Genomic DNA, 14014 nt, shown 5'->3' with positions numbered 1-14014 from the left:
GGCTGTCTGTCTGTGTCATTTCCTCCATCAGAAAATTATTCCCTCTCTCCCTCCCCCTCTCTCTCTCCCTCTCTCCCTCTCCCTCTCCCTCTCCCTCTCCCTCTCCTCTCTCTCTCTCTCTCTCTCTCTCTCTCTCTCTCTCTCTCTCTCTCTCTCTCTCTCTCTCTCTCTCTCTCTCTCTCTCTCTCTCTCTCTCATTGTCTTCCAATTCTGCACATTAGTTCATCATGATGTGTGTCCAGGGAGGGAGTTCGAGTCTGGACTTCAATCACCTGGGGCAGCCTATGGACAATCTTTGAAAACTGACCCCTGAAGGGGGGATCACAGACTGAAATCACACAGCTGGGGAGGATGTACAGGAATTTTCCCCAGGAGGGACACAACGTTCTCCATTGCTAAGTAGGAAGCACTGTAGCCTTACCAGAGATCACCAGCCCCAAACCAGTAAAGAAACACCTGTCACCATCAATCATTGAGTAGGCAAAGAATCTCAGGCTCTGAGGTAACTTCCTAAGCATCTGAGGTGACTTCCTAAGCATCAGAGGTGATTTCTTATTCCTCTGAGATCATTTTCCCTTCTGCTGAGGTCACTTCCTCTTCTTCTGAGCTCACTTCCTCTTCCTCTTAGTGTGCTTCCTTTTCCTCAGAGCTCACTTCCTATTTCTCTGAATGTACTACCTCTTCCTCTGAGGTCACTTCCTAAGCATTTGAAGAGCTTCCTCTTCTGCCTCATCATGCCTCCTGCAGACAATGATGGGTCCCCCACAGGTCCCACAGTCACTTTCTCCCTCTGAGGCCACTTCCTCTTCTTCTGAGGCCATTTCCTCTTCCTTTTCCTCAGAGGCCACTTCTCTTCCTCTGCACTCACTTCCTAACCATCTGGGGAACTTCCTCCTCTGCCCCATCATGCCTCCTTCAGACTGACCAGCCCCCCCGGGGCTTCACTCACTTCTTCCTCTGAGCTCACTTCCTCTGCCTCTAAGGCCACTGTCTCTTCCTCTGAAGTCACTTCCTCACCCACTGAGCTCACTTCTTCCTCTGAACTCACTTCCTCCTTTGCCCCATCACCTTTCACTCAGACTATGACAAGTTCTCCACCCCCAAGACCCTGAGGTCAGTTCTGAGTCCTCTCCACCCACACACCCCCTTGCTCACCTCTACTATTTCCTCTCTCTCTGCCCTGTGCTCACTGTACACACCTTCATCTGGCCCAGCAGAAGTTTGGTTCTAAACCCTCTTGTGCCTGGACCTGGTGGAAGTTTCCCCGCTCTCTCTCCCAACCCTTCCAGCGCCTTTATTGGTTTCTTGTGCCACCACTCGCATGACCAGAGTTAAAATCTCTACCACTGATGTCGAGTGAGCCTGAGTTCTTGGGGACCCATGTTGAATTACGGCTAATATTTTTGGGGTGGGCATCCCTGTGAGTCTGGGGATGGACCCAGGAAAAGCACACACTGTGATTTCCTCCTGTTTCATGGGCTAATAAGAAATAATTCTTACTCCATCCCCACCTTGGACTGAACAACGAATGGACCAAAGGGTGTAGTTTGAGTCTAACCCAATCCTCTGCATTCCTAGGTTCTGATGGTTGGGTAAGGAGAGAAATCAGGCTTTGAACCACGATCCTCCAGATTTCAGCCTCCTGAGTAGCTAGGATGGCAGTCGTGAGCCTGGAGTTATTCTGAATAATAATAATAATAATAATAATAATAATAATAATAATAATAATAACTACTCTAAGGTTCTTTTCTAGAATTCAGTTTGTCCAATCATCCCATTGGAATGGTCTGGGCAGGGGACATTGAGTCAATCATCCAAGTAAGAATGATATGTTTAGGATGTGGTTTACTGGATCACTAGGTTAAGTATTGTGGGAGCACAAATTTCAGGAGAAGGGGAGGAGGAGGATGAGGAGGAGGAAGTAGCAAAGCTGGAAGTCAAGATAGATGACCTCGTAGGAGAGGAAAAAAAAAAAGCAAAAAACAAAAAACTTCTGGAAAGCAAGGATTGTTCAACTTCCCAGAGGACTATTCTGCTGGAATGGGGTGTATGGGGGTGGGAAGCAGATTCCTGGACAAGTTTCTGCCTGTGAAGGGAAGTCTACCTGTGAGGAAGGAAGTGAGCAGAGAAGAAAGAAATCCCACTGCTTCCTGTCCCACATCATTCTGTCTTTCTTCTTCCCCAAGTGACCCACCCCCCCAAAAAAAAACACTCATTTTGGACACGTGAATTATGACCACAGCCTCCTTCGAGAGCGATTTTTTAATTCCAACCTGGAACATTATACACCCAGAATAAAGGGCTTCCACCAACAGGCTGGGTCCTTATTCCTGGGGACAATAATCTGTAGGGAGAAATTTAAAAAAAGAAGAAAAACAGGACAAGGGAGAAGAAATTAAACCAAAAAAAATACAGGATTATGGAAAGAGGTTTGATTGGACCAAGGCCAGGGCTCTTAGGGGAAGGATTTCAATTTCAGGATTTGGGGGTATTCTGGAGGGAAGAGGATCCTGGAAACTCGCCTGTTTCCAGGATGTGTTGGAAGCTGGAAACCAGAGGTTCCTCTCGGGCGAGCTTCTCCTCAGTCAGACTCTGTCCCTTTTCTTTTTTTTTCTTTTTTTTTTTAATTTAATTTTATTTGTGAACATAGTGTACAGAGGGGTTACAATTACATGGGCAGGATAATGTGTACATTTCTTACCAAGCATTGCAGCCTCCTCCTTTTGTTTACCCTTCACGTCCCTTCCCAGCCTCCCCCCTCCTCCCCAATCCCAATCCTTCTCCTTCCCCTCCACTCCCCCCCCCACACCGATGTTGTAAAGCTCGTTTTGGACATGACAAGGAAATCAGGAAGATGCATAATTCAATGCAGCCTCGACAAGTATGGTTACTCAGGAGGAGGCTGAGATCTGATAGGATCACCAGCCTTAGGGCAAGGAGAGTCCTTGAGATTATGATCGCTCATGAAACTACCAACAAACCAGAAGTTGTGCTATATTTAAGGCTCAATGTAGTAGTGTCCAGGCTAGAGCTGAAGAACCTCAGGTACAGTAATCCAGGGCCCTGAGTTCAAAACACACTATGGCCCTGGGCTTTTTGTGCTCAAGATTAGCATTCTACCATTTTTACTCTGGGTCCTGGGCACTGTCCCCTAGCTTCTTCAGATCCAGGCTGGTGCTCAGTACCACACTGAACCACAAATATGGCAGGACTTCCAGTTTGCCCATGATCCTCTAGATGTCAGCCTCCTCCTGAGTAGCTGGAATGACAGGCATGAGCCACAGGTGACTGGCTCTCATTACTTCTCTTATTAACTGTAACTCCCCTGTTCAATGCATTTACAATGAAAATTTAAAACAACAAAACAAAACATTACCCTAGGGCACAGAATGTGGTACAGTGGTACAGTGCTTTCCTAGCATTCATGAAGCCCTGAGTTCAATTCCTCATTATAACACATACACACACACACACACACAGAAGCCAGGAGTGGTGCTGTGGCTAAAGTGGTAGAATGCTCAGCCTTGAGCAAAAAAGAAGCTCTGGGACAGCACGCTCAGGGTCCTGAGTTCAAACCCCAGGACTGTTGTCATGTTGGAGACCATTCTATTTCAGAATGTTCAATGACTGTTTATCTGCAGGAAAATTTGCATTTGTCTTCACCGCTTGGATCACTCATTAGGAGAGCTCAAAAGGGAGATGTAGTCAATCCACCGACAGGGAATAGGCTTTGCTTCGTCTGCTGAGTTTAGGTGGGATGATCATTTCCAGGGTGGGTAGCTAGGTGACACAAACCCATGATGGCTGAGTGTGTGTGTGTGTGTGCATGTGTGTGTATGACACACAGCTCCCTATCTGGTGTGTTATACAAATCAATGTGCACGTGACAGAGTCAGAACTTTTGCAGGAGAAACATGGATTTCTGTTGGGGGACAGTCCCTGAGAAATCCATCCTGATTCCTCTACTTCCACAACAAAGGTTGAGCTCATGGGCCACTGGGATCATGTGTGTGGTCTGTCCTCTTTATCCACGTTCTGGTTGTAGAAGACCATGGTGCCTCTGCCTTGCTCCACCACCTAGAAATAGTTCTTCCTAAAGTCTTCAATGGGTGAGGGGTGGCTGGGAGGGATGGATCAGGATCAGCTCAGGTCCCCCTTCCTAGTCTGGTTGGACTAGAATTTACAGATGCCCATGTTCATTGCTCGCTACTGTGACATGCTAAATATGGACATCTCTTGTGATGGAAGTCATGAGATTGCTCCCCTAGCACTGCTACCGGTGTCTTTAATGCAGTGACATGGATCTTTGCAAAACTTGCTTCCTAGGTAAACTTCATAGAAATGAGTATGCCATACTCAATAGTAATAATTGTTATTATCTTATGTGATCTTGCCACTTAAAAACTTCACATTGGGGCTGGGAATGTGGCTTAAGGATAGAGTGCTTGCCTCTCATGCATGAAGCCCTGGGTTCGATTCCTCAGAAAAACAGAAAAAGCTGGAAGTGGTGCTGTGGCTCAAGTTGTAGAAGGCTATCTTTGAGCACAGAGAGGCTCAGGGAGAGTGCCCAGGCCCAGAGTTCAAACCCCACGACATATATATATATATATATATATATATATATATATATATATATATATATATATATACACACACACACACACTTACATTACACTGTATGGTATTTGCATTCAGCAATACCTCCTGCTGATATGTTCAAAGGACAGTGCAATAGAAACTCAATATCTGGCATCGTTGGTTTTCTTGGCTTTGTCCATGGTAAACCTGGTATTTCTATTGATACAATATATGCAGTTTGACAATTCATATTGATAATACTTAGGATAACTGATCTTTTCAGCAAATGCTTTTCTTTCTCTAGGCAGGCATTCAGCAGTTGAATCAAGCTGTTGGACTTAAAAAGTGATCCCAAAATTTGCTTGCAAAATGACATTTCAAAGAATTTAGGTGTGTCATCAGTAATTCTGTAATAGTGCTAAAAGAAGCCCCAATAAAAGATTTGTGGCAGGGCTGATCAGAGTTTCTGCTTTTGGTTGGCCATTTGAACATAGCCACTAGATTTTGGCCTCCCGAGCAGTGAAATGGCTGGCTTGAAAATTGTTTGCTTCAAAAAGGGCTCCCTTAGATTTCAAGAGAAATCTTGAGCATCAGTTTGATGGGCAGTGAAGGAATTACAACATGTAAAAATGATTAAATAAAAATTTATTGACTTCAAATAAAAAATATACATACACACATATATGTATGTGTATATATGTATGTATGTATGAATATATGTAAACTTTAAAAAATTTTTAGGGGGAAGATGGCAGAGGAGAAGCTGGAATCTGAACAAGCTCTTGCATAGAAAGCAGTTTTAGAGTTCCAGTGAACAGTCCTAAGCCAGAGAATCACACCAAGTGTGCCATCACAGGACAGAGAGTTAGGCAAGAGAGGGGAAGCCAAGGCAAGGAGACACATCTGAGCGCTTGCCAGCAGCCGCCACGGTGGTAGCAGGGTCGCGGCGGCAACTGCAGGGCACCCATACCTGAGCCACAGAGAGTCCGGGACGAAGGAGCCAGACGCAGTGGGGGAGCAGATTCTACTCAACACCAGCAAGAACTGAAAAGGGGCGGACATCTTCATCCTGCAGTTTGCAGACCAGAGACGACCCAGGATCCAAGACTCGGCGTGAGTACAAGCCTGACATCCTCACTCCATCTCAGGGAGCAGAGGAGGGAAGGCCACCCCTTCCCCCCCAGCAACAGTGATCTCCATCTTGGATACCGACAAAGCTCAGAGGAGCTGCTAGCTCCAACTCAGGCCTTGGAATAAAATGAGTCATTGAGCAGGTCACAAGAACTTAACGGCAAAGTGACCTGCCAGACTCAGCTCCATCCAGGGAAAAGTCACCCAGCTCAGGCGCCAGCCATAAGAGTGGCTTTCCGCTCTGGATAACCAGAGCCAGAGGCTGCCCCTCCCTCTAGCAGCCTCCACAATCAATTGAAATACAGAAACCCTGAGAATGGCTCCAGGCTGGGCGCTGTGAGTTTTTCACAAAATAGCCCGAGGGAAAAGCAACTGTTTGTTGAAAGGCCTCAACTCTACCCAGAACCTAGTCTCATCACTGCATCCCCCTCTTTTGTGATTCTCAAAGCAGATCACCCTCTCAGAAAACTAACCAGGGAGGGGGATCTCAAAATCTTGGGTAAAACAGAGCATTTTTCTGCCTGTTCGAACAAACTGACTTAAGAAAACAATAAAGCCACAGGACCTCAAGCTGACCAGAGACTCCAACAAGAGGCTGGTTACAGACAAAAAGGAGATACAGGATTCTTCCCACCCCTCCCAAAAAAATAAAAAAAAAAATCAAAGAACTTTTTTTTTTCTTCTTCTTCTTCTTTTTTTGGTACCTTATATATTTATAATTGTTTTTTTCTAAAACTTTTATTAATCTTTAATTTTTTCCTTTTTTGAATAAAATTGTTTTCCAGAAACTTTTTTTTCTCTTATAATTTTTATTTTAGGAATACGTGAATGTGCGTTTTCCTATCTTTTCTTGTCTTCTTTCTCTTTTTCTTTCTTTTTTTAATTATCTTTTTGTTTTTTGTTTAGCTCTACTGACCTTCTGATCTTTATTTCTCCCTTTTTTTATTCTTTTCACCTTTTCCTCTCTTTTGTTCTGCTTTACGTGACTTAACTCTTGTCCTGCACATCCTCAGATAAACCCTTACTTAACAAGTAGACCCTATCCCCCATTGTGTACACACTTAATCCACAAATTTATTACTCAATTCAAAACCTCTGAGACTTAAATTCCTTAATAGCAGTACTACCTCTTTATACCTATATAATATTTTAAGCATTTTGTTAATTTTTTCACAACTCCTCTATGTCCCTCCCCTTCTCTCAATATATTCACATTCCTCTCTAAATAGCTTGTCTTTTTTTTCTCCATAATAATATTAATTTTTACGTTTCTATTTTTTTTGGTCTCTTTTCATTTCCCTTTCCCTTTCTTCTTTTTCTCTCTCTCTCTACATGCATCCTACCCAACCTATTTCCTACATTGAGATTAGGACATAGTTAACTCTCCCTGTGCCTCCCCACACCAATCTATTCCTATTTTTTACCCACATCTCTCCCTAACCCTAATAATTTCTGGTTTCCAAATACTTCTCTGTGGTTCAAAGCCCATTAACATATAGTTGTTTGATGTTGAATAGATGTATCTGTTGAAATAGATTGTATCTGTAGACTATTGACTGTACAAATGCAAACTCTGGTTTATGGTTGTCTTAAGATAGGGTTCTAGCACAAAACTGGTGCTATTTTCATCTCAAATGGTCAGAGTAAGCCGGAAAAACACAAGAAAAATGGCAAATCCTGGTATCTTAATTCCCAATCTTGATAATCAGGGGAAAGAACAGATAATAAATGTTCCAGAGGAGAGTTCCCAAATAGCTCTACAAACACTGCTGGCAAACATGACAAATGAAAAGTTTGACAACTTACAAAGGACTCTGTATGAGCATGATAGGGAGAGAGAGGAGGCATCCCAAAAGTTTATACAGGAATATCATAAGTGTGAGGAAGCTACTCAAAAACTGATAGAGGATTTGTGTGAGCAGCTTGAGAATACTCAAAGAGAAAGGGATGAATAGCGTGAGCAGGCTGAGAACACTCAAAGAGAACTGCAGGAATCCCACGAACGCGAGGAAGCTAATCAAAGAGTAATACAGGAATTGAGAGACCAGGTAGAGAACACACAAAGATCACTAAAGGCATTCATGGAATCCATTAACAAAGAGCTGAAGGAAGTCAGGGAGACCACAAAGGGAATGCTGAATGGAACCCAACAGAAGGAATAGGAGTCCAAAGAAACCATAACCAATCAACTAAGTGATTTGAGAACAAACACTGAACACCAAATTAAGGAAGTAAAGAAATTCATACAAGACCTAAAACAGAGCTTCAACAAAGAATTTGAAGCCATCAAAGCTGACCATTTAGAAGGAAAAGAGATTTAAAAAAAAAACAAAGTAGAGAGTATTGACAGCAGGTTAGACCATGCAGAAGATCGAATCTCAGGGATTGAAGACAGCCTAGATATTATAGAGAAAGAACATACAACCATCCAAGACAAGTCCAAGAAATATGATAGATCTATCCAACACCTGGAAGACACCATCAGAAGGCCTAAATTAAGGATAATGGGTGTAGAGGAGCACCTAGAAATAGAAGTTAATGGTCTACGAAATTTGTTTAACAGGATCTTAGCAGAGAACTTCCCAAACATACAAAAAGATAGCACTTTTCAGATACAAGAAGCTTTTAGAACCCCAAATAGACCAGACCAGGATAGGACATCTGACCGTCACATTATAATCCACACAGGATCAACTCAAACCAAGGAAAAGATCCTTAAAGCTGTCAAGGAGAAACAGTTAACCACTTATAAAGGGAAATCAATTAGAATCACCTCAGATTTCTCAGCAGAGACAATCAAAGCAAGAAGAGCCTGGAATGATGTATGCCATGCCCTAATAACAAACAACTATCAACCAAGAATACTGTACCCAGCTAAACTCTCCTTCATAACTGAAGGCCAAATAAAAACCTTCCATAGCAAAGAAAAATTGAAACAATACATCTCCACCAAACCAGCCATACAAAAGATTCTTAAAGATGTCCTACACATAGAAAACCAACAAGACCACAATAAAGGCCAAGAAACTGCACCCAAACTGAGAATCCAAGAACCATAGGAAGAACCCAGTTTTCGCAGCCCCCAAGAAGGTGGATAACATGGCAGGAACTCCCAAATACCTCTCAGTCCTATCTTTTAACGTTATCGGACTGAACTCTCCAATTAAGCGACATAGACTGTCTACTTGGATTAAAAAACAAGACCCTTCTATCTGCTGCCTGCAGGAGTCACATCTTGCCCGTAAAATCAAACACATTTTCAATGTTAAAGGCTGGAACAAAATCTACCAAGCAAACGGCCCCCATAAACAGGCGGGAGTTGCAATCCTAATATCAGATAAAATAGACTTCAAATTAAAATTCGTGAGAAGAGATAAAGAAGGTCGCTACATACTAATTAAAGGATCTCTCCTTCAGGAGGATATTACAATTCTAAATATCTATTCGCCAAACAAGGGAGCACCCAAATTTATCAAAGAAACACTACTTTCCCTCAAATCCCATATAGATCCAAAGACATTAAATGTTGGGGTTTTTAACACACCACTCTCCCCACTAGATAGATCAACTCAGCAAAAACTCAACAGAGAAACCGCAGATCTAAACAGCTGCATAGATCAACTAGACTTAACAGACATTTACTGCACATTTCACCCAGCAGCATCAGAATACACGTTTTCTTCAGCAGCACATGGAACGTTTTCTAAAATAGAACACATTTTAGGCAACAAAGCAAACTTGTCTAAATTCAGAAACATTGAAGTTATACCTTGCATTCTCTCTGACCACAAAGGAATAAAATTAGAACTCAACAGCAAAAGCCACCAAAGAAAGTCCGGTATCACATAGAGGCTGAACAACATACTGCTGAATCATGAGTGGGTCATGGAAGAGATTAGAAAGGAAATTTAAATGTTCTTGCTATTCAACAAAAATGAACACACAAATTACCAGCTCCTCTGGGACACAGCAAAGGCAGTACTCAGAGGCAAGTTTAAAGCTCTGAGCTCCTACATCAACAAATTGGAGAGATCTGAATCTAACAATTTAATGACACATCTTAACCTCCTTGAAAAAGAGCAGCAAGATAAACCCCAATCCAGTAGACGGAAAGAAATGATTAAAATTAAATCAGAATTAAATGAATTAGAATCCAAAAAAGCTATAGAAAGAATCAATAAAACAAAGAGTTGGTTCTTCGAAAAACTTAACAAAATGGACAGACCCTTTGCAAGTCTTATAAGAAAAAGAAGAGAACACACACAAATTAATAAACTAAGAGAGGAGAATGAAAACATCACCACGGAAACAACCAAGATTCAGAACATTATAAGGGAATACTTCTCAAAACTTTATGCTAATAAGTTTGAGAACTTGAAAGAAATGGAGCTTTTCCTAGCAAATATTGATATGACAAAACTAAATCAAGATGAGTTAAACTATCTTAACAGGCCGATATCAAGCATTGAAATAGAAAAAGCAATAAGAGACCTCCCAGCTAAGAAAAGTCCAGGACCAGATGGTTTTACAGCGGAATTTTACAAGGCCTGCTCACACCAATACTCCTCCAGCTCTTCAATGAAATTGAAAGAGAAAGCTCACTACCGAACACATTCTATGAAGCCATCATAACCCTCATCCCAAAACCAGGCAGGGACTCATCAAAGAAAGAGAACTATAGACCAATTTCTTTGATGAACTTTGATGCAAAACTTCTCAACAAAATTTTGGCCAATCGACTTCAACAATTCATCCATAAATCATACAGCACGATCAAACAGGATTCATTTCAAGGATGCAAAGCTGGTTCAATATATGCAAATCAATTAATACTATTCATCACATAAACAGGAGCAAGGATAAGAACCACATGGTTATCTCAATAGATGCAGAAAAAGCATTCGACAAGATCCAACACCCCTTTATGATGAAGGTTTTGGAAAAATTAGGAATCCATGGAACATTCCTCAATACAATAAAGGCTGTATATGACAAACCTACAGCCAGCATTATACTCAATGGTGAAAAACTACAGCCATTTCCTCTTAACTCAGGAACAAGACAAGGATGTCAATCTCTCCACTTCTCTGCAATCTAGTATTAGAATGCCTAGCCACAGCAATAAGACAAGATGCAGACATAAATGTGATCCAAAGAAGGAAAGAAGAAATAAAACTCTCCCTCTTTGCAGATGACATGATCTTGTATTTAAAGAATCCCATAGACTCCACTCCCAAATTACTCAAGTTGATTCAAAACTTTGGCATAGTAGCAGGTTATAAAATTAACCCCCCATAATCAATGGCTTTTCTGTATGCCAACAATGAGAAAAGTGTGGCTGAAATTAGGAAATCAAATCCATTTGTAATAGCCCCACAAAAAATAAAATACCTAGGAATTAACTTAACCAAAGAAGTGAAGGACTTCTATGATGAAAACTTTAAAACCTTGGAAAAGTAAATCAACACAGAACTTAAAAAATGGCAAAACTTCCCATTCTCCTGGATTGGAAAGAATAACATCGTGAAAATGGCAATACTTCCCAAGGCTATCTTCAAATTCAAAGCAATACCTATCAAAATTCCAACCTCATTCTTCAAGGAAATAGAAGAGGCAATCCAAAAATTCATATGGAACAATAAAGACCCCAAATAGCAAAAATGCTACTCAACGGAAATAACACTGCTGGAGGAATATCAGTACCAAATTTCATACTCTACTATAAAGCCATAGTAATCAAAACAGCTGGGTATTGGCATAAGAACAGACTTCAGGACCAATGGAATAGAATTGAAAACCCAGAAATGAACCTACAGACCTATAGCCATCTAATCTTCGATAAAGGAGCTAAAACAATAGAATGGAAGAAAGACAGCCTCTTCAGTAAATGGTGCTGGCAAAATTGGTTAACTACATGTAGAAAACTAAAGCTAGATCCTTATATATCACCCTGCACCAGAATCAACTGCAAATGGATCAAAGACCTTGAACTCAAAGCAGACACTCTGAAAACATTACAGGATGGAATAGGAGAAACCCCATGTCTCCTTGGTTCAGGCCGAAATTTTCTGAATAGAGACCTGGAAACACAACAAATCAAAGAAATGTTGGACAAATGGGATTGCATAAAGTGGCAGAGCTTCTGCAGGGCCATACAATGGACAAGGGTCTCATATCTAATATATACTTGGAACTCAAAAAATTAAACCCTCCAACAACAAATCCTCAAAGGAAAAACTGCCCAATAAATATGTGGGCGAAAGACTGAAAGAGAAACTTCTCTGAAGAAGAAAGAAGCATGGCCAATAGACACATGAAGAAATGTTCAACATCCCTAGCCATAAAAGAAATGCAAATCAAAACAACTTTGAGATATCTCCTCACTCCAGTTAGAATGGCAAAAATCAAGAACTCTAACAACAACAGATGCTGGAGGGGATGTGGACAGAAAGGAACCTTACTTCATTGTTGGTGAGAATGTAAACTTGTTCAACCACTTTGGAAAGCAGTATGGAGGTTCCTCAAAAGACTTCACATAGAGCTCCCCTACGACCCAGCAATCCCACTTTTGGTCATTTTCCCAAATGTTTACAAACAAGACCACACTAAAGCTACCAGCACAACTATGTTTATTGCAGCATTATTTACCATAGCTAAGATATGGAACCAATCCAGATGCCCCTCAGTAGATGAATGGATCAAGAAAATGTGGTATATATACACAATGGTATTTTATGCATCCATCAGAAAGAATGACATTGCCCCATTTGTTAGGAATTGGAAAAACTTGGAAAAAATTATATTAAGTGAAGTAAGCCAGGCCCAAAGAAACATAGGTCCCATGGTTTCCTTTATTTGCAATATCTAGTATATGTATGAGTCAAGCGGAAAAGGTCAGATAATGTGATGTCAGGAAAATGAACCTTTAGATATGTATTTTAATGTTTTTTTCTATCATGCATGTGTTTCCAATGCATTTATAAGATTATCTCTTTGTTGCATTGTATGTCCCTCCCCCACAGTATAAACCCTGCTTTCACTATATTTGATGTCAGTATAACTTGTGGAGGAGATGGGGAAAAACCAGTTGTTTAAGGATACAGGTGGACCTGTTGCAACAATGAGAAGTACAAGTTGTCATGTCCAAAACGAGCTTTACAACGTCGGTGTGGTGGGGGGGATAGGGGGGAAGGAGAAGGATTGGGATTGGGTGGGGGAGGGGAAGGCTGGGAAGGGATGTTAATTGTAAACAAAGAAGGAGGCTGCAATGCTTGGTAAGAAATGTATGCATTATCCTGCCCATGTAATTGTAACCCCTCTGTACAGTATGTTCACATATAAAATAAAATAAAATAAAATAAATGTACTCACTATCTTGTCCATGTAATTGTCACCCCTCTGTACAGTATTTTCACAATAAATAAAAAGAATCTGTGGTATATATACACAAAAAAAATTCTTTAGTACATTTGACTTGTATGCACTGAAGCAAAGTACACTGACAATGTTGAACATTGTGGCTTCTTGTCTGTTGATCTTATAGTAAAAGATACAGCCCCTGCCCTGATGTACTGTTAGTATAAGAGTGATGTGTTGAGTAATAAATAAGTAGTGCAGACTTATTCTAGAAAAACTTGGTAGTATAGCAGCACTTCTATACTATTTCTGTCATGGAGGAGATGGGATAAGTACTGGTTTTTGGAGAAAGTCACAGTCAGGTGATATGAACTAAATGCTACAGAGGGTAGAACAAGCCAAGTACAGAAGTGAGCATCTAGAAGGAATTTAGGTAGACACACTTGAGTGACTGTCCGACTAAGTGATGGATTAAGACCAGCAGAGCTCAGGTTGTGAGATCCCAAGATGCTAGGTTTAGTCATTTGAAGTCTGCAGAGAATGAGGGAGACATTAACAAGGTCTCAAGGAGGAAAGCATGTCTGTGTCAGTCTCACTTAGGAATCAGTCTCAGTAGTCGCAAAGGCATTGGAGTCAGGGCCAGGTTCATGGTAGTGAGAATAGAGGCGATAAAATATGATGTATATAGCAGAGTCCAAATCAAGTTGGAGATGCCATGGAGTAAGGAAGAGGCAAGAGCAGCCTGTCTCGTGCCTTTAATTCCCTCTTACTCCCTTGTCACATTGTCTTCTGATCATTCTGCAGTGCTTGCTAGCAGAGGCACCAACAGATGCTTAACTCATGTCAAAAGAGAGTCATGGGAGAAATCTCACAAATCTACCCGGGGGCTTTTGTTTGCCAAACAGCAATCATGCTAGGAACTGATTTTTGCAGTATGACATTGTCCAGC

At 41.3% G+C, this 14014-nt stretch overlaps 1 non-coding gene across 1 annotated transcript; it reads left to right on the top strand.

Annotated features, from left to right (window-relative positions):
* Positions 1 to 4670: 4670 nt before the first annotated feature.
* Positions 4671 to 4808, top strand: LOC138834466 (small nucleolar RNA SNORA8). Its single transcript, XR_011374131.1, has one exon. It is a non-coding gene; the product is annotated as a small nucleolar RNA SNORA8 (small nucleolar RNA).
* The last annotated feature ends 9206 nt before the right edge of the window (positions 4809 to 14014 follow it).

Source organism: Dipodomys merriami, unplaced genomic scaffold, assembly GCF_024711535.1.
Source record: "Dipodomys merriami isolate MVZ:Mamm:240054 unplaced genomic scaffold, mDipMer1.0.p SCAF_2158, whole genome shotgun sequence".
NCBI classification, from domain to species: Eukaryota; Metazoa; Chordata; class Mammalia; order Rodentia; family Heteromyidae; genus Dipodomys; species Dipodomys merriami.
This window is presented reverse-complemented; position numbering and strand designations above follow the sequence as displayed.